Here is a 22223-nt window from a genome sequence, read left to right as displayed (position 1 = left end):
CCAGCTTCATGACTGATCTTTAAATTGTGACAAGCAATCAAATATATTGGTTCAATGATCCTCTACAATCTTCTTCCTTTGACTGCCCTTTGACTTTGAATTAGAAGAGTTAGCAAAACCCTCGATTCACTTTTTAAAAAACTTTTATGATTCTTTCTGCTCTGAAGAGGGGAAACTGATCAAGTTAAGCAGCTCACAAACCCATGAGTAATAAGTCACTAAGGCAGAATAGAGTACCTAAGACAATGCTAAAATTCACTTCTCCTGCCAAGTCCTTAGTGGAGATCCCAGAACTTTTCTTAGCCTTTCATTTACACTTATCCTTTCTTCTCACACTTCCTTGCACATCTTTTCTCAATATGCAGAAAACTTCCCATTACATCCATCTTAACACTTTTCTTTCAAATTTACTTGCCTCCTCCAACTATTATCTCTTGCCCTGCCCCTTGGAAAGAGCCTTACTCCTAAATTTTGGTTGTATCTTCTTGTGGAGGTGGTTTCCGTCTTTTACAACATGTCCTTAAGCTCTTACTCAGTGACTGCTCACAGAGAAGCTTCGCATTTTTGTTACAGGAGTGTCTTTCCTGACTTTCCTGATCTTTTACATGACTTATTCCTCTAAAAACATTGTCTTCTTCTGGTTGCTCTGACTGTATTCCCTTGGATCTTACTTCAGTCTCCAACAAGACAACCCATATCTTTCACATGCCTTCTTCTATTGATACACACTAAAATCTCAGCCTGTTTCTCTGACCCCTCCTCATGGACATGCAGCTTTCACCTATACTTGCCAGAGTAATTTATCACTTCCTTCTATTATTAATTCCTTCAGGTAGTACCCATTTCTGGGTCCCTAGCCTGATCATCAACTACATCTGTAGCTGCTCTACATCCCCTGACATTCTGAACTTCAATTGCATCAATTTCATGCTTGCAATCATGGCTAAATCTCTTTTAAAGCTCTTATTACCAGCTTGTCTTGCTTGTTGCAACATGTTTTTTCTCCAGCTTTGATAAACACATTTTTCCCCTTACCTGTTCAGAGTGTTCCCCCTTGTTTATTATTTTCCATGTCTTGTATCTTGTCTCTCTTATCTCACTTATTTTAAGTGATGTGTCTATTTTCAAAGACTGTCATGTCCAGGCCCTACTCTGCCTGTCACCTGTCATTCAGTTCTTCAAAGACCACTGTTTTCTTTGATTACTCCACTGTTTCCAAAATCCTGCTTGCTAAATTCTGAACACATTTGTGATAACTTTCTTCCATTCTCTTCCATGCTGTGGACATAATGCCATAAACATCTACTTTATCTTGCTGTCATTCAGAATACTTCTAATTTTCTTTTACCTAATATCTATAAAAAGCTGTGGAAAAGCCTCTCTTTTTTGGCAATCTGAAATTCCCTCCCATCTTGTCAATTAGAATGTGTTTCCTTGAAGAAGCCTCTTCATCTCTCTGATGTTATTGATAATCTTTGTCTTAAATTTAAATAGTGACCTTCTGTGGGGTAAAGGATATCATTTTATTCTGTGAAAAGTTCTGTACATCACAGTATATAGATACAATAACACTGTACAACATAAAGTAATAATAACAATGATAATGACAAGAAATCTGTTCCAAATGAAAACTCAACAGAAAAGATTTAGTGGCTTTAAAAATATCATTCACCTCTTGCTTTGACACATATTGTACAGCTTTATCACTAGCCACAGAACAATATTTATGGACCTATAAACATACTTGTATAAGCAAATAGATAAATGACAACAAAGCATCACTTATAAAGAAGGTTTTTTCTTATTTTATCACATGACTGAGACAAGTAAATGTGAAGGCATACTCTAAAATTACCTTGCAAATTGTACTATTGTTGCCTGGGTGGCACTGCCCTTTCACTGCCTGAGCCATCTGCTCCCCTGTCAGCAAACTCTGGTCCTCCATCCCCTCCTCCTCTTCAGCTGTATTTCCATGGAAAATAATACGTGTCTGTGGTGACTGACTGGTGTTCCCTCTGACCTCCAATCCATTTGTTGTCAGCCAGGTTTCCTTTCCTGAGTCCTTTGTGTGAAAATTGCCTTTTAACCGTGCTACTTTGTGTTATTTCTCCCTTGTCCAAAATGACATATGACAAGACATCCTCAGCTCCTCCAGCCTGCCAGCTCTGATAGCATGCTGCCCTGCCTGCCATTTTGTGCACCAGACTGATAAGAAATTTCCATCAGGAGAAAGAGGAAAATAAGAGTGCAATAGCCAATGACATCCGATCTTCCTGTGCAGTTGAATTCTGTAAACTGCATGTACAAAAAAAGAATGGCAAAGAGCCAAGTACTCTGTGGTTCAAGGGAGGACAGGGTGTCCTGGGCACAGCTTGCCTTATGCCAGCTCCTTTCCATACCTGCCAAGTTCCAGGGTCTGCCCCGGGATGCACCAGAGCTCAGTAGTCACTGTGAAACCACCTCATCAACGTTACATTTGGAGTGCCTTAAAAATTTGTTGGCATATTTTGACGTCTTTCCTGGAGTTCCAAAGTGAGAAGGGTAGAAAATTAGCTGATTTTTTTGCCCCAGGCTTCCTGCTCAAGAACAACCCAGCTGCTGTTTGGCTCAGATGTTCAATGTTTTACCAAAGAGCACAGGGAAGCAGAGGCCAGCTCACTCTGAGATAACCGACCCAGGCGCTTGCACAATCTGCTGTGACGTGCTGGCTGCTGCTGGGATACAGGGCCACATGCAGCTCCATTTCCAGTTGAGCACTGCAATTACTGGGGACATGAAGCTGTAAGTATGGAGAAAAAATTAACTCATTATACTTACAAATTATATTTGCAGGTACTTAGTTGGCTGATTGAGCTCTCAGTTCATAGTTCTTCAAGTTGTGGTATCATCCTCTGTAATTGAAACACACCTAGTAATAGATGTGTAATGGAATATGTATCAAAAAAGTAATGGAGATAATGAAGGAAATAAATCTGTTTAACAAAGGACATATTCTGGTAGTCATCTTGTAGTATTCCAGAAAGAATCAAGAAGAAAAACATTTTCGAAGCTCCCTGAAAGGAATATCACAGTGTGAGATATCCTTTTGATTGTTTTAATTTTGTTTATTTTTACATTTAGAACTCCAAAGGTCATAGGAGGCTATCTGTTTGTCACCCCACGGCTGAATTTGTTCCTAATGCATGTACACAATCACATAAGAATCAGCTCATTGCAATGCATCCTGGAGGTGTGTAGACCTGAAAGTTATTTTCAAGACAGATTTTTTTTTTTTTTAATTTAAAAATGCCAATTTGGGATTGCTTTCAGTATTTTATTCCAAGTCAAAAAAATTTGACATTTCTTTAATATCTTGTTCCAGTATCTTCAAAAAGAAGTGCTCTGTTTCTTCATTTCAGAAATGTGTTCCTTCTGAAATGTAATTACAGTGAAAACAAAGATTTTTTTAAAATGAAAAAGATCAGCATGTAAAAGTAAGCATTTCAGCTACTCTAAATCTATATTTCTTGGGGAGGGAGGTTGTTTGTTTAATTTTGCTGTCTTTGAGGTTCTTGGGTTTTGTCCCAGTTTGATAGAGGAACCTGAAATATTCTAAAACCAAGAAAATTATAAAATAGCTTCTGGCCCTATATAACAAGAAAATAGCTTATTGCAGAATTCAAATATGGTGATGAGTGAGTGTTGAGTGATGAACTGCCTCACTTGGTGATCTTCTGGCTTCTCTGTAATTATGCTGGTGGGATTTACACCAGGCCAGTTTAATGTGAAATCCAGTTATGGTACTGGCCTATTTTCCTTATACACTACATCAAAGAGGTTTGAATAATTATCTTGATTGTACTTTTTCTTCTTAAAACCCATACATGATGTAGAATTAAGTTTCAACAAAGAGCCATCTCAGGCCTGCAAATCCATTAGATATATTCTTTTTACTAAGGAGGCAATGTAATGATTCAGTATAGAGACACACAAAACTGGTATATTTTGTAGCACAGTTTTGGTTGTTTTGTTTTGGTTTGTTTTGTTTTGGTTTGGTTTTTTGGGTTTTTTTTTTTTTTTTTTTTTTTGGTTTTTTTTTTTTTTTTTTTTGTCGAGCCACTTCTGGAGATTTCCAATCCATGGACTTCATTTCCTGAAAAACTTCTATGAACAAAGAAAAGCCGTTCATAAATAAAGGAAGATTAGGTATAAGGCCTGTGAACAAATTGTCTCAAATTAGGCCATTACCTTTATTAAGAGCACTAAGAAAATATAATGAATAATCAAGAATGTGTTTAACATGGTGGGGTTTTTTTCTGTTCATCTACAAATTCACACTAAGTAACATGTCCAGAATTTAAAAGTTTGATGTATTTTAAATGGTAATTTGTGTGGAATTCCTTTACAGAAGCATATAATTATTAGTACCATTTTGAGCTTAGGGACTTTTTCTATTTAGATAAATATTACTGATGTTGAGAAACGGCTTTCATATCTAAATTGTCTTTTCACAATACTGCATAAGTAGGTAATTCGTCTGTTGAAGAACATACTGTCTTTAGTCATATTAGACTACTTAACTGCAATTATTATTCAATTCAACCTCTATCAGTCATTTATTTTTAAGTCAGTTTACTGGTAGAAGAAAGATTTTCTCAGTCTCTTTGATGTTTTCACTGCTACTAAAATTCAGAATTGTAAGAAGTGATTCTTCTTGAGCTACCTGCTGTATTTGCAGTCATTAATCATAAATTTCTTTTTAAACAATTGACTTGATATTTGCATCCAAAAAGGCTTGATTTTCATCAATTACTTTCATACTTTCTCCAGCTTGGGACACTGGATAATGAGAACAGTGAGTAACTGCATTACTCATTACATAGCACCAATTCTTTTTGTCTCTTGTGAATAAACTACTTGCATAGATCAGATCTTTTGGTTGACAAAGTCCAGATTTAAAAAGTATTCAAATGTATTCTCAGACTTAAAATTCAGAAGGTTGTGAAATTGGGATTAATCACATGTAGGCCTTCAGGGCAGTTTTCCACATTTATGTTCTCCAGATCCATCTTTCTGTTCTTTCCCACTGCATAATGGGCTGTGGTGGTTTTTTATTCTTCAGCACTGGCCTGTCTCATGTCCTTTGGAATGATACCAGATGGTCAACCTCCTTTCCTTTGGGGAAGATGGTCCGTACTGCTGTGAAGAATTTGAGCCTGGGGAAAGGAGGTGAACATTCCTTTTTCTCCTAGTATTTAAGAGAGCAAAGTTGTGGGCTTTTAGCAAAAATAGCACCATTTCTTAAAAAAAAAATATTTCATATTAAACCACGTGAAACTAAAATTCCTTTAGAATGTCTTCACCTTTTCTAACACCACTATTTGAACTTTACTGCTGTTTCAGTTTCAGCTGATAGCATATCAGACTGTTTTCCATGCAGATTCCCTATTCACTTGGATGTCTTTCTGAGAGTTAGGTAAGGCACAATTCAAGATTTCACCGATCCAAACTACAAAGACAATCTCATAAAAAGGTGATGAGTGTAATGGCAAACACACTTAGAAAATACCAGACTTTGACTGTTTGTACAACATTGCATGTCTGTATTTTGATACAGACTTCCACTCTGGCAAGAAGATGCAGTATTTCAGGTGTCAAAGACTTCCCCCATTTTGCACAGTCTTTCAAATACAATAGAGAAAAGACTTTTATTGCTCATGTTCTCTCAAATAGCCTCCAACTCATCAGTATTGCTGTTCCCTCTGCCACTTTAAGCCTTCCACTAAGCATAGAGGTCTGGGAGATATATATTGTGAAGACAGAGGCTGTTGGGATCTGTGATATTTAAATGCTCCCGAGATTGTAGAAAGTCTCTGTCTTTCAGCCCCACTGCCAAAGAAGGAGTCGTCATTCGTCTGTGCTGGTTTTCAAGGTTGTTTATTCCTTCTTATCTAAAATATTTTCTCTCTGACCTGCAGCAGGTCTGTCTCGCAGGACAGCGTGCGGGGCTCTGCCCCTCAGTGGGATGTTACAAACATTATATACTAGAAACTATGTGTGCTATATTTACAATAACGTGCCAGTATCTATCACCCATGTTGAACAGTGTGTCCCCAGTCTAAACCAATAGAAAAATGCCAACACCACAGTGAAACATGGAGGCCATGAAGAAGAAGAAAAAGGACAAGGCACACCCTGTTTCTTCCATCTTGCCTCCTTTGAACCCCTTATCTAGAATCCTTAAATTCTACTTTTGCACCCGTGCCACACTAATTACTACTTATATCAAACACTCAGAGCTTGTAATTCATCCTGTAAGATTGAAAACTCTTTTCCATGGATAGAAATCAGAGTCAGTGTCTCTCAGGGCTCTGTACAGGGGGGTTTCTGACCCCATGCCAGGGTCCCAGACCTTTCAGGGCAGCCAGAGAGGGATGCCCTGGATTCCCACAAGAGGCAAAGAAGGTGTTGAACACATCAACCTTAGCTGGAACTGAAGCCAAGATGGCAATGAACTTGCACGAGGATTGCACAAAGAATAGCTTTGGTACCGGGTCACTAGAGATGAATGTCATCTTGAACATGTCGTGTGGCAATGCCAGGAACTCTTAGTTAAAAAACATTGTAAAACTTGTGATGAGAAAAACAAGAGATTGCTTTTCCTTAATCCCTCTCTTTGAAAAGGCCAAATGGCATTAAGAGAGCTTAAACAAACATGTTCAAACTAAGGCACTTTCTTCTTGTGAAAACTATTGGCCTAAAACATTCAAGTTCGGCAAAGAACTGAAAATAACAGGAGTCATCATCCATGACATGAAGATTTTATTTGCATCTTAATACAGAAGTGTCTGTCAGCTTGATGGTGTTTGATAATAATGATGTCCTTTTATTTTTAGCTGCTACTTTTGAAGCATCTCTCAGAAAAACAGTAGAGAGAATCACTTATAAATGCAGGCTCAAAAATATCTCCATTACAGTCTATTGGCAGCCCCCTACTCAGCCCTCCACCCAACTTCAACTCTTTGCAATTAATTTTTTCATTGCCAGGGTAATGCCTTGTTTATTAGCAAAGGTTACTTAGTGAAAAAATAATTCTACTTGTGCTTCAACTGCACACTGTGCAATGCCAGGAGTAAATGATTACTAAGCTGTCATGTGTTATCATATAGAAATGCTGTCCATTTCATAGTGGATAAATTTAATGGACAGACCACATATTTGAGTAATTTAATCTGTTGGGCAGTTTTTGTGTCAGCCTTTGGTGCTTTTAACATTCTATTCTTTTTGTTTTCTGTTGTTAAGATTCCTTGTATAGATGAGCTCTCATGATTGTCTGTTACAAAAATAGGTAAAATTCTAAATTATTCTTCTTTGTCTGTTAAACCTTGGCCTTTACACAAGGAGGAAATGAATGGAACATTTTTTCCTCATTTCCTTTATATTAACCATGGAGCTGAAGGGGCTTCAGCTGGTTTTAAGGCATTTAAGAGACAAAAAGATATGTTGTAGCTAGATGCTTTTGCCAAAGCTGGCTTCCACATTAATTACTCCAACACTTAAAGTTATCAGGCTGCGAGGATAGAGATCTTACTCAATTACATACAGTTGTTACGAGAAAAACTTGTTCTTCAAATCTTTGCTTTAAAACTAGTTGCCATTTATACTGCTATGCCCATAGTTTTGTCAAGCATACCAGAAAAGGCAAGTCCGCATCTAAAATAAAATGTTACCAAAATGTTTCAAAGTAATGCTTGCTGCTTTCATTCCTTTAAATTAAACATTTCAATTTTAAAAGCTCATAAATATTAGCTAGGAAACACTGCTGAAAACGAGTCTGGTTTGAACACTGTGAAGTGTTTGCAATTCTAAAAATAATTTCAGTATTATTTTCTCAGTTCCAAAAATCTTATTCTCCCTGCAGTCTGTGGCTGACACTGTAGACGTAGAATAGTTTTGTATTAAGATCTTTTCTGCAGATTAACACCTTATTTCCTTTTTTATCTCTTTGGATGAGGATTATTCATATATACTTCTATACCGAACGGGGCGTATTCTTTGGAGACAAGGATTTGGCACGGGGCCCTTCAGAATTCATTCTGGCAGGTTGATTTTTATGGAGTCAGGCTGGCAAATAATGGCTTTTACTGAGAGGGTATTTTTCAGAAGTGTTCAGCACCTACCATAACCCAGGGAGGTGCCTGTGTAATTGACTTGGTATTAAAAAGAGAGGAATGAAAACAGTGACAAACTCCTTGCCTTTGGAAATGTAGTTCAAATGAGGTGCTACTACCCAGTGCATATACATGCAAAGGTGCAAACTGCAGAGCTTGGGACTTGATTTCACTGCTTTTTTACCCTATCCACCTACAAGGCACCTGATGCAAATGCATAACTTGTTTTTAAATCAAATGTTAGCATTTCCAGTTTAAGGTTAATTGAACACCCAGTCCGAGGCACACTACATGACTTTTTTCTGGTTTGATTTCTTATGGTTTAGTGTTGTGGACAGCAGGAACATTGGCCAAATGAGGTCCCTCTGTTTATATGTCTTGTCATTAGTTTAATGAGAAGCTATTGCAGTGACTCATTCCCTCTTTTGCTCTAAGGCTCTTACCTTTAAAAAACAAACTGGCACAAAAAAAAAAAAAAAAAAAAAAAAAAAGGATCTAATAAAAGCAAAATTGAACTTTCCTCCTTTCTTTTTCTCCATGCTCATAATCTGGAGTGAGAGCGGGTTCCGAGTGTCATTTAACCATCTGCTCCTACTGAAGTGCCAGATGCCCAACAACATATCTGAGAGAGGGGTGCCTATCTCTGGGAAGTTGTTCATCCTTAGGGAGGTTTCTCTGGAAGTACAGCTAGTTAGACACAACGTCCCGTGAGCAGGACAGGCCTTGTCTCCATGTATTTTTCTGGTTTTAATAATGGACTTTGTTTGTCAGGCTGCCTGGCATGTGTGGCTTCACAGACAGGCATTTTGGTCCAGCTTATTCTCCTTCCTGGGTGAGCCAGCACCAGCTTTATGTGCTGTTTATTGAAAGGCAACCCAAGAACTGGAGTTCCAAGTGTCATCTCTTCTCCATCAACACCACCGCATGACAGCTAAACCATGTTCTGAAAAGTAACCTGAATGAAGGAAAAGCAAACTCACCCAGTCCAGAACAAGGGTGGCTTTGATCCCACAAGCAGGCACATGAAAATCCTCATTTTCACAGAAAAAATGCTTTAGAGCTCTTTAAAAAAAAAAATTAAAAATCTTTTTTGATTCCAATCAGCGCTTCAAATGGAATTCAAGGAAACAGATTGGTATTTATGGGGATAGGTTTCGGGGGAGGCATAGGAAATGTGTCTCAGTGTGTCTGTCCTCTTCACTCTGTGACCACACAAGTGACAATAAACCTCTCTGAAGCACTGAGATGATGTGTCATCAGTAGCAAGACAAGTCCTACAACAGCTTCCAGCTGATGATGTATTGCACATTTCCACAGCAGGATTCCATTTTAAATGAAGATTATTTATATGAGAGTATTTTACAAGTAAGAATGCAAATATTCCAGCCAGTGCTGGAGTTGCCTTCCCACTCTCCTTTCCTTTGTGGCAAAGAGTTTTTCTGACAGGAGCATTTTCTGAAACAATTACTTTGCCCCTGTGCCTGCTATCAGCAAAGACTCATTTTAGCTTGTTTTCTTGTTCTCACTTTTTTAATGTGCTTCTCCTCCTTGTCATTGCTTTGGTCTTTTGTTTTCACTTTCTTCTTCCAAAGCTGCAAACATCAATGTGAAGGATGCATGGTGGGATTGAACAGCAGGTACCGAGGCTCTCAGACACCAGCCATCCTTTCTGGAGGCTATTTTCCCAATATCTCTCTGTGAGTTGAAGATACACATACCTCTTCTTTCTCCAGGTACACTGCTGGCAAATATTTCAAACAGGCCATAGCCTTCAAATCCTTTTGTTCTAAATTTTTAGAAGCTATTTCATGGTCCACTTAATAAAAAAATACTTTTAGTTGATTGGATTTTAATGAGGGAAAAGGACATTAGGAATTTTGTGCCTAGGGGTGTTATAGAAAAATAAATGATTGGTATAAGCCTAGGGGTGTTATAGAAAAATAAATGATTGGTATAAGCCTAGGGGTGTTATAGAAAAATAAATGATTGGTATAAGCTATATTTTCCCTCTAATTAGTGCTCTTGATGGGTGGCTAGTGTAAACGCAGTGGGAAATGCAAAGACTTCAGGAGCTCAATATGACCTCAACATTACTATGAGCAGGTATCTGACAGAGCACTGTATAATTGAACCATCCTCCAGCCCTGCAACATACTAAGCAAGGTATGAAAAGGTCTGAATGACACCTAAGTGTCACTGACATAGCATTTATACTACTTCTGAAGAGTTGAATTGCAGGAAATCTTGCTAAGGATACCCTTGAATGGCTGCTACCCAACCCTCAGTACTGCCATATTTTGGAGTCTTTTCTCAGAAAGCCCTTTTGCAGGTCACAGAACTCAAACAGAACAATCTGGTTTTGATTATTGCTGAAGAAGAAATTGCTGGATGATGGTGACCAGGAAAGGACAGGTTATCTTTCTGGTGCTTTTTAGTACATTCCTTTGTATCCTCTACAGCTATTCCTGCAGAATGGCACAGCCCTCCAGTGGCACTTATAATATGTTCCAGATCTCTACGAGTGTCCTGGACACCCTGAAGTATCTCTTCTTTTGTGTTGAAATTACTAAACAAAAGTTTACCTTCAAAGAGGTCCTTTTCCCCTTTCTTCTATATGAAATACAGTACATTACTATATAAACATAAATTAGTAGAAGGTTGCAGTTTTGCTACATCTTCCCTTTCTTGTTGTAGAAGAAATATTCTTGAAGTCTGTTCTGGTCTTCTTTTAGGTGGTAAAATAAACAATTAGTGATTGAGCACAGGAACTACTGCTGCAGCACTCACGAGAGAGTGTCACAGCCCAGCCTAACCTTTGTCTTCCACCTACTCTAGCAAGAAAAACACCACATGGTTTCCAGGCTGTCACCACACTCTTCATTGGCCTCTGTTGCTATGAATAAAATAAGTATTTTAAAGTTATCAAAAGCCTTCCTATGCTCATATTTAACTCTTCCTACTGAAGAGCAAAACTGAAATGAACAATTATTTTGTGTTGGCATTGCTGTACATTAGGAGACCCAAACCTCAGGGGGGCTCAAATCTCAGATGTCTGCTGAATTTAACTGTCAAAAATGGAATGGAGGCAACCATCTCTAAGAAGAGATTCTGGCACCAGCTGCCTGTGACTGCTGCCCCAGACACTGAGCACACCTCTGTTAGGGGATGTGGTTGGCTCCTAGCTTAACACCTTGGTGTGTACCCAAAACACCAGGAGGTTTTTTCTTTAAGCAAATACCTACATTATCAATTTCTTCCATAGCAGGAGACCCAGAAGGCCTCAGGAGGGAGGGCTTATATATCCATTTTAGACATACATTTGGAAGGTCACAAAAACATTGTGCCTGACTTTTGTCTATGCAAACAACACTGGCTCTTGCTGTACTCCACTGCACAGATGAATTTTAGAGACAGGTTAAGTGCCTAAATTTTGTAGTGACCCTTAAAATTATGCCCTAAAACTGCCCTACCTCCATTTTGGGCAAAGTTTCCCAAGAATATGCAGGAGTCTGAAGGATTGTATCCAGCTTTTCTGGATCTGAGCCCTGTATCTTCAAACAGTCTGAATGTTTATTGGAAAAACCAGCAGTGGGTTTTTTTGTGATGCTCATGTTCCTGTACATACCAGCATCAACACTTAGCTTTGGAGTCTGAGCTCACACCTTGCTTCTGCTATATAAAAAAAAGTATGCTAAAATATGAATGCAAATTCTACAACAACATAACTATCCAAAAGCAGGCTGCAACATTCACAGACTCCAATGAGTAGAGGATAATTGCAGGACATCAGCTGAGACTAGGTTAAAAAGCAGATTTCTTCATTATTTCCTTTTTAAGTCCTCTCTTCTGTATATAGAGCTCTCCACTTTGGAGATTTTGTATTCCTTTCAAGACAATAAAATAATTATACCTGTCAGTTTCTATTTGATTTCCTTGCAAAATTTTAGACACTTGTCTTTTTTTATAATTTTAAATACCAAAAATAAGAGTAATCAGTCATTTGTAGCACTATGTAAGAAATAATTTTGTCATGTTGTTACCCACTACTACACTGGTACAGTGTTTCATTAGATTGACATAGCATATCATGTTGAAAGTTATATAAAAATTATAATGGCAGCTCCTGATTTCTTAGAAACCTCTGAGTCTGAAGACACCCTGGAGAACAGTACAGATCCTTTTATAATTATATCAAGCTGAACCGAGAGCAATTTCTGTCAATAGAAACGAGTTGTTTGTATTAACACCAGTTAGAGCAAAATTTGGCCAGCTGTCCAAAAGGGAGAAAGTCTGCTATATTCCTGCATTTATTTGTTTATTTCCATTTATTGTTATGTTTGCAGTAGCATAACTACCAGAAAAACGGGCAAAGGCTCTAGGTCTGCAAGCAAGCCACTGATCATCTGTTTTAGTGAGATACCCCAGTCACGTGGGATGCTGTCTGGACCAGAAAGTAGCAGGGGCACCTGAAATCAAGTTTCTCCCTCTAATGCAAGACACCTAACTGATGGTACTACATCCCACACTTTGAGGCTGTCCATGATGAATTGTAGGCATGTCCAAGAGTAATTTGGGCTTTAAGAGGAAATCCATCATTCCGGGAACGCATCTTCCATATTCTCTGTCTACAGAGAGATCAGGAGAAATGTGCCTCAGATCCTTGAGTTTGATGCAGTAGAGCAGAGCCTACATTGTTTTCCCTACATTCAATGTTTTAACTAAATAACTTGTGGCATCAGTATGTTACACTATGCTAACAATGTATGTAGTCCATAAAAAGGAATCTCTTAAGCAGTAGTGGGAATTTAACGTTTTCTTATATATAATGAGAAAAAAACAGTACTTCTAATTTTAAGCTGTTGGACAGGGAAGATTAAGGCACAAAAATATCAAGCAGAAAGTACAGCATCAAAGTAGCAATGAGAGAAATCTGTGCAGTATTTTTCCACAGCAGTCTCCCATGTTTTGGGAACAAAATAACAGCTGTCTTTGCATCTGCATGTGCACATCTTAAACAGAGCAATTGAAGATGTAGAGAAAGGGATAAGATTTCATGGGTCACAGCTGCTAGATTTTAGCTACCCAGAAGCAGGGAGACTTGAGGGAAAATTTGAAATGGGTGTATGAAACTTTCAGTGTGCCAAGAAATGTGTGTGTGTGTATGTGTGCGCATACATATATATGCATACATTCATATTTTAGAAAATAACTTTTAAATGGAGAAATGCCAACTGTCCTTAAATTTAGTATACACCAGAGGCACAAAATGACATAGGAAAATGGTATATGTCTAATCTGAGTACTAATTAAACTTCCATTTTCTTAGTTACTGCCTGGACTTTCTCAGCTTTAAAGGTCATGTGACATTTAGACATCTCTTTTTGGGCATAGGCAGAATACTTCTTAAGACAACTGTGTCTCTGATAAGGACACACACAGACTCCTACACATATTCCACCTTCCACCTGGACTTAAATCAGTTGGTGTCTTCAGAGTTCAACTATGGAGAGTGCAGCAGCTTCTTTGCTCTAGAAGAAGACAGGCTTCTCTTTCTCACTTCCTGCTAATGTATCTGATCATCTCTTGGTCAATACAGCTTCTGAGGCTGTGCTGGTCTTGGGTTCACTTCCCCTCTCCATCTGAAATCATCTGAACCTGCTTCAAATATGAGGCTGTATTTGGTGGGTGCTGCTTGGCTCTCCTGTGTGTGCTCAGAATTCTTATCCCTTGTTTCTGGGCTGGGGAAGAGGAGGAAATGAAAGGAAGTCCTTTAGGGCCACCATGCAAGACAGCTGGTTTGGTGGGGGTTCAGCTTGGAATTTCAGCACTTTAAATAATGAAATTTAGAAACTCACTCTTGTGTTTTGTGAAGCAGTGAATTCAGTTAAAAAAAAAAAAAAAAAAAAAGAGAGAGAGACACACACCTCTTTTCAGCAGGAACATCAGCACATCTGATCCTGGGAGGCAGCAGTGGCATTAGTGCCATAGCACCTCTTACCAGCTTAGATGTCCTCTCTGCATGGCTCCTGTGCACCGCACAGGCATCCCAAAACCCTCACCCAGGAGTGTGGATACCACTAGGCAGCCTGCCTCAACAGTTGCCAAGGGAAATCCCAGAGCTGTAATGTCTTTTAAAGAGACAGCTTTCACTGGTAACAAGCTTTTACTTCCCTTTTATTTTAAGGGATAGACTTACATTTCCCTACCAGCTATCAGATAGTTGATCATGAAAATGGCATAAGATAGAGTGAGGTTTGGAAACATCAGGGGAAGACCATAGGATAATATGTTTTCTTTACATGGTACTTTTCTGTAACAAAGAAGAATACCAATTAAGGCAGAGAAACCCCACTCAGCTCCAGGTAGAATTTCATCCCATGTCTCACTGGAGAGCCCAGGACAACAGCAGCATCATTTCACATCCTACCATAGCATTGTTTTTCCTTACAACTCTACAGATGTGTATGCATTCAATATTTGTTTTTATTGCCATCCTTTCCACTATCTTTTAACTTCTCTAAATTGCAGTGTCATTACTCTTACTGTTCAATTACCTTCCTCTATTTTCCTACTTCTTTGCCTGAGCAGGCAGGAGAAATAGGAATATTTAAAGCCAGACACACTGGAGAACTGCCCCATTGCTGAGAACTTCATGTGAATTGCTGCATGGAGGAAGCTGTAAGCAGTACAAGTAATTTTACTGATCCTACCAAAGATGAAACTAGCTCATGGATTCTTAAATGCCTATTAAATAATTATTTGCCTCTGTGTTGATATTGTGTTCTCTAGTAACAAAAATTTTGCATTTTACAAAACTTTACTGCCAAAGAACATTCAAGCTAACTTAATTTTATAACAAGTCAGTTGTACTATTTATTTTGTGCCTTGTAGATTACATTTAAGGTACTCAATGCTAATATAATTGTGGGCTATTTAAAAAACCAACCAAACAGCCCTACAAAAAATCAAACCACGAACCAGTCTAGTAGAATAATATAATCTGCCAAGAGTACCTTTTGTTATCACCTGAATTCTTTAAAAACACAGTAGTTTGAGTTGGAGATGTTGCTTTGCCCCAATTTTTTCCTTTTGCACATTGATCTTGGTTTGGAGGAAGCAGGCTGGGAGTAAAAAAAAGAAACTTGCCCTCAACAACAGAGGGCCAAGGACTCCACATTGTTACTTGCACCCAAAAAGGTTTGACCACCCACAGCAGCTCTGCAACACCCTTAGGCTGAAGCCAAAGCGAGTGCTTTAGACAAAGACCTCCTTGTCAGCTTCTCAATAAGACAAGTCTCCTGGCAAATCTTCATGTGTCTTAAATTTCCAGCCTTTTTTTTTTTACTCACTGACTGACAGAACTATCCTCTAACTGGGTGCCAAGAGGGTGCATAAGAAATAGGTCAGATGTCTCACTCTCTGGAGGTGCCTTCTCTTCCACTGAGTGTAAGGGCAGGCTATTCTGTCAAAGGCAGGGATTTCACATCCCTGTCTGCAAATTAACCCTCTAAAGCTGGTTCTTCCAGTCTTGGGGACTGTGCTATCATCAGTGCACTCTTATCAGTGCAAATATCAGCCCCAGCTGAATGGCAGAGATCTGAGGGACAACCAGCCCTACCTTCCTGCACCCTCATTTCCCTGGAAAAGGAACTTGGGTACATCCTAGGCAGAAGTTGCAGTGTGGTTCAGCTGTCCCTGCAATCCCTCTGGGTCCCATCTCTCGATGCCTGGGTGCCTCCCAGGTGGCCCTGGCATGGTATTTCCAGATCTGCATGCTAGGTACTGGAAAACCCATTCCTAAAGGTAACTCATGTTGGCAAATGGCAATGCAAGACATGGGACAAGGATCACTCAAACATACAGCCTGAGATGATCCAGCTCCACTTTTACATCCCTGTTTTCAGAGGGAATGTTCAATAACGTCGAAATATAAGAAACATTTCTTTCTCTACCAAAGAGGACAGATAATGTGTTCCAATACCAGTAGCTTGCATGTAAAAGTCAGGTGTCTAATAAAACAATCTTCCTGAAAAAAATGAAACTGTATTATATACACAGGCAATGCAGAGACATATGGAGACAAACTAATCCATAATGTTTTCATAGTGGAATTCTTTAAGGACAGGTGTTGACTCATTTCTGGTGTTTTGGCCAAATAGATTTCATTAGCTTGTGTCAGTTTCTCAAATATTGTTGTAGGCTTGGCAAAAGTATTCCATTTTCCTGTAGGCTTCCTCCATAGGCAATATTTTGCGATGAACAAGGTAGAACTGCTAATGTAGAGAATATTCTGAATAAAATTAATTATCTTACATTATGGGTAAAATCCACGGAAGGATGAGCAATGATATAGCTCAGAAATCATCACTGCATGAAGAGAGTACTCCATGATATATACTACAGGGAAATGGCTAATGTGTGTCAGAGTTTGTCATCATTTGAAATACAGCCTGATGCTTAAGGAATAAATCAGCATAATTTCCCTTATTTGTCATCACTAGAGCTTTGCTGATCTACAACGCTTAATAATTTGATCCACAGTACAGCAATATTAATATAATTATTGCTATTTATGTGCCTAAATAGTTTTGGACACAGAGTTTGCCAACCAGTTGGAATACAGCTTGAACTCTGAGGAAACGTTACTGCTATTGGACACAGCAGATCCACAATGGCATCAGAATGTATAGGGCACCAAGTGATTTTGCTGCTCTACATGTCAGAGCAAAGAGATTTAGAGTGTCTGTGTTGGACAATGAATTAAATTTAAATCAGAAGGAAAGAGAAAAGACAAAAAAAAAAAAGCAGAAAATACTTTTCTGTATGCCAGCAAAGAAACATCTAGTGAGAAGAGCTTGTGAAGGCAGTTTGTCCAGTTAAATAACAGGAAATGTCAGTTCTGAACCAGACTGTACTCATTGATTTCAGCAACACTTCTGAGAACATACATAATGCTTCCCACTGCTCTGTATTTCCAGGAACTAGATGAATAAGATCCTGTCTTTTCAGCATCTTTGCTGTGTAAGCAAACAAAAAGGACTCATAGGAATGTATGGTTTTGAAGATAGTTGTAAGTCCTACTTCCTTCACACACTTTGGCTGATTCTTCACAAAGCTTTGTCCTACTTCCTGCCTATTTCAGAGGATAGATCTGAGCCCTGCCACAAGTAAGGCACGTACAGTGCACTTTGGAAACAATGAGATGAGCATTGTCTATGCTGCTATTTCAAACATTCTGTGTAATTGCTGTTATTAACCCACTTCCTTTGTGTTGCATGACAGCTATGTTCTACCCTGTTGAAAATAATAGAGGAAAGTGTAAAGAAGAGCAGAACACTTTAGAAGAACCTCAAAAAAGATTTTACTTGGTCAAAATTATTTTTTTTTAATCTACTCCATTACACTTTTTGCATTATGTTTAGCGGTACAATATACTTTATCAAGGATATTATATATTGTTGATTCTAACCTCTTTTTCCTTTTGTTTAAAGGAAATATTTGGTTTGGTTTTGCAGATATTTGACAAATTAAGTTGCACATCAATATTGAAGGTGGTTTTAAAGGTTTCCAAAGCAAAGACATCCTTATTTTTATTTACATATACCTTTTACAAGGAAAGTCATGTTTTTCTTGGCTGTTATTGAAGCCACTATATTCAGTAAAAGATTTAAACATCTTCAGTGTCTCCAGGTTCAAACAGTTCCTTAGACTTTAAAGTTCTAAAGCTCGCATGATGGAAATTGTTATTCTGTCCTATATTTGCAATGAATTCTGTTTGAAATTAAGTTGGAAACTACAGTTCTAGAAGAAATATCCAAATGCCATGCATTCCTGTTCTATATTTCCTTTGACATTTTGTCAAACAATATGCTGTTTTCAATCTCACTTAGAAGAATCTGGTAGAACACTGTATGCATTATTTGCTCTGTCCTTGGAAGAATCCATGGTCCACATCTACCTCTCATTCTGGAAAGGATGGCCTCCATGCATCCACTCTTTTTTCTTCTGTGCTTCTGATGTCTTTAGGTGTGAAAATCAAATTCTGCATTTTTGACAATACTTTCTGTTTAACATAAACTTGCTTCCAAAATCAAGGAAAAACTCTTTATTTTTTTTAAATAAGTGGATTTTTGACAAGTCAGCCAAAGAATCCTGCCAGAAGGTTTTGGTTTTGCAGGAGTAGAGACTACATAGTCTCTAGTGTTAGCAAAGTTAAATAGCTTATTCAAACTCATGTAAAAAGTTTAGTCAAACTCATATTTAACTCATCAAAGTTTATTCAAACTCATCTACAAAAAGCAATCGATCCTCCTCTTGTGGAAACCTTCAACTCTATTATCTCCAGCATGCCAGTAACCTCAGACTCATGTAGATTAGCTACAAATTTGGTTTTTTCCAATTGTCAGTACAACCTTTTTTTCCCCAGTGTGGTTTTTTTTTTTTTGGTGTGTTTTCTGATGTTGCTGTCCAGGTGAAATTTCCTCTTCCTTTTGCCACTCCTAATTCCGGAATTCTGGAATTCACAAAAAGCATTAAATGCACACAAAAATCCAAACAAAAAAATCACATTGGCTACAAATCAATAACCACAGCTATTTTTGCACTGGGAGAACAAAACTGAGAAGGCAGTGGATTTTAAATGTAGGATAATCTAAGAAAGAACAACTAAATAAAGAAGAGTTATTCTTCATGACAAGTTAAAGGTTAGTCAGCTCCCAGGAGCTCTGTATGACCTTATTCTTTCAGATCATCTAAAATTTTAGCTGATAACTTTGTGAGTATAAGGTGACCCCTACACTGAGTTTTCTTGGATAAGACTTTGCTTATGCTACCCATGGTTTTGCAGATAAATCTGACAATAATACTATACATAGTCACACACAGTCCCAGACCCTTTAACTGAGTTCCTTGTTGGAAGTTCAGGTTTCCACAGATCCTAAACCCGATGCCTTGAAGGTAGCCAGCAACCATTTGCATATTCACATCATCACCCTTAGGTTATGTTCACATCCTTAGGTTATAATGTTAATCTGTTTAATGGACCTAGATATTAGAACTCAACATCTTAACAGCAGTCATTTTACCCTGAAACTACTAGAAGGCTGAAAATGCTTTGTCTAGCTTCTCCTCTTCACTGCCTGAGATTTCTCCAGCACTTGAGCTACAAAAAGCATCCATGCTTTTTCTCTTTCCCGTTTAAATACGTCGACATGCTGCCCTCCTGCTCCTTAGTTTGCTTGCTCATGCACTGCTCCCAAGCTGTCGACTTCTCAGAGAAAATAAGGGAAAAGCTGTCCCTGGCAGTGGGCCACCAAGTTCAGGCACCTGACTTAGGAATGCAGCCTTCCTGGTTTCCCTTCAGAGAGGTATGGAAACCTGAGGGGGACAACAGAAGTTTCTGTTAGTTCTGCTCTGGAACACTCTCTAGAAGCGTTAGAAACTTTGCATTACCTTTTCAAGGACTTTGTTTAAGTCTCCTATGTTACCTAACTTGCATGAAAATACCTTTCTAGATTTCCATCAAAGACTACCATTTGGTATAGCCTAAAATTTATTCAAAACATGTCAGAATGGATGGACTTTAGAAGAGAGATGTGAAATTTCATCATCTGTGATTCTACACCACACAAGTATCTAGGAGCTTTTAAGCTGCCTGTTATGAAGACAGCAACCTATCCGAACTCCTTTCCAACCACCACCGCCGTCAAAACTTCAGTATGTTCAACATGATGTTGCTTTTTGATTAGAATTTTCATCAGTCACATGGTCAGGAAGGCATTTTTCCTTTGTGAGTTGGTGGCTTATCTGAATTTCCAGGTCACAAACCAAAAATTTTAATGGTCTTATTATCATTCAGATGAAGGAAGGAAGGAAGATATGAACCTTCAATCAGTTATGTGTGAAATGCATCATATTAGTGGTGTATTTGACAAGATTAGCTCTGGTTCAGCACTCACTACCAGTTAAAAAAGGAACTTTCACTTCCTAGTCTACTGACACAGAGAAAACACTGGGAAAAATTCTGCCTTGCTTGTTTAGCCAAGCTGTGGGAAGCCATTGGTCCAAGTGCCATGCCAGATGGGTAAGTGAGAAGAAAAGGGCAAAAGAACAACATGGAGAGGATAAGAAGGATATGTAGAGGCTAAGCAAATGTAGAAATGAGACATGTGGGAAGCAGTAAGACATTTCATAAAATTGAGCTGTGAAAAATTAAGAGGGAGAAAAATGGTAAAAGAATATAGAGGCTGGAAAAATGGGAGGACATGGAGACTTGAACCTGGATAGTCATTTACATCCGGCAAGGTCAAGTAACTCCTGCAAGGGCACAACATGAACAAAATCCATTATTTTGGACTGAGAAAACAGAAATGCTGCAGTCAAAGGACAATACTCATTGTTCCTGTCCTTACAGTCAAAGTGAGCAGCTGATCAGCAAAGCACAGATGATTTTGCATGCCAGAAGACTTAAAAATGTCCAAAGCATCAAGAGAGATTTACAACAGAAGCCAGACTCAATTTTTTGTTACACATGTTTTGCAATGAAGCCTTAGAGATTAGTAGTGACCTCTCCCACACAAATGCTGCACAGCTGCACACACATCAGTTCATCCTCCAAAATGTTAATACTTGGTCACTTTAGTGGGAAAACTGGGCTGTTTCCCTTTTCTTGCTGATTTGGCCTGTGGTTGATGCTTGTTAAATCTTTTTTCTTACAATACTTTAATTTGACAGTTCTTTCTCAGCTAGCATCTTGTAATAAGTTAAAAAACATTTTAAAACTACTTGTGGCTAAATGAACAATATGAATACTGCAAAACCCACCCTTGTTTAGAATATTTAGAGGGCTCTAACGATCTCGGGACTGAGATGGTTGTTGCAGCTTGAAAAATGAATAAAAGTGTGTCATTAGGAGCAAGATGCAGATGTAGTGAGATTTTGTTCATCACTTTTTGAGTCATTTTCACACGTGTCTCTTATGTGGGTGCTCTAGAAGCTGAGAAACAGCCCAGAACAAAACTTCCTCTTCATTATCACTAGGCTGTGAAGAGGAGTAGGAAGCATTGGGAAATGCAAGCCTTAGTGTTATTTCAAGTACATTTTTCATGAAATAGATTGAGTAGGAGAGATAAAAAGTTCCTGCGGAGAACACTAGATGTGTGAGTGTAGCAGGAGAAAAAATTCTGCCGCTCTGTCTAGACTACTGTTAATGTAGAGTTTTAAATTAATTTGGTATATTGCCAACTCATTCTACTTAACACTCACCTTGGAAAATTATGTTGCAGCCATTTTATAAAGTCATGTGTTTAAATCTTAACGCTTTGGATGCATGATGGGTAGGAGATGACCTCACAGAGTTTTGCTCCAAAGCACAGGCTTGATTTAAGCTGATGACTTTGATCCCATCTCAATCAGCAGGCCCACAATCATAGATGCAATTAAGCACATTGTGGAACTGGGATCCAACTAACCTTTTCCTATTCAAGCTCCCAAAACCATTTCTTACACAAAAAGTCTACAGTAATGGGCATGTACAGGGTGTGGCACTGGGAAGACTGAAGTAACCATGATTTTTCTTGTCATGTTTAGAGATCAAAGTCTTTCCAGGTGGATCCTCTCAGTGAATTGTCAGTGGATTTCTGGGACACTTACATGGTGAAATACAGCACCAAAAGAAAACAAAGAATAAAATATTTCTGCAATTTTATTTGCTGTAATGAACAAATGTAGAATTTAGTCTCATAGAATATTTTTATGGTAATTGTTACATTTACAGGAGAAAGTTCAGTTTGGGCTCAAAATATTGAGTAGGGAGAGAATTTTAGTTTTGCTGGTGATGCATCTCTCCTACTGTATCTGCAGTGAAGGATTCCAGGTGAATATTATGTTACTTTAGACAAAATACACATTTTCCTTCACTGTTGAGAGGCTGTTCCCCAACTTAAAGAAAATTGATGTTTTCAAACCTTGCTCTGTGTATTAAAGACTTGAAGGAGAAGCAATTTAAGGTTTTGCTTAGAACAAAATAAATCATTTTATCTTCTGAAGTGTCAGGATTCCTGAGGACAGTGTCCA

General features: G+C 38.4%; 1 long non-coding RNA gene across 3 annotated transcripts in view; it reads left to right on the top strand.

The window, feature by feature from the left end:
* Positions 1-2714: 2714 nt before the first annotated feature.
* LOC128784738 (uncharacterized) overlaps positions 2715-22223 on the top strand; it is a 56121-nt gene continuing 36612 nt past the window's right edge. For 2 of the 3 annotated variants that reach the window (XR_008429594.1, XR_008429593.1), the window contains exons 1-2: positions 2715-2781; positions 5102-5208. This is a non-coding gene — a long non-coding RNA (uncharacterized LOC128784738). Of the gene's footprint in view, positions 2782-3120; positions 3230-5101; positions 5209-22223 lie in introns of all 3 variants that reach the window. The other variant, XR_008429595.1, reaches the window with a different exon arrangement.

This window comes from Vidua chalybeata, chromosome 2 (genome assembly GCF_026979565.1).
Source record: "Vidua chalybeata isolate OUT-0048 chromosome 2, bVidCha1 merged haplotype, whole genome shotgun sequence".
Taxonomy (NCBI): Eukaryota; Metazoa; Chordata; class Aves; order Passeriformes; family Viduidae; genus Vidua; species Vidua chalybeata.
The sequence above is the reverse complement of the archived record's forward strand: the minus strand, read 5'-3'. Positions and strand labels throughout refer to the sequence as shown.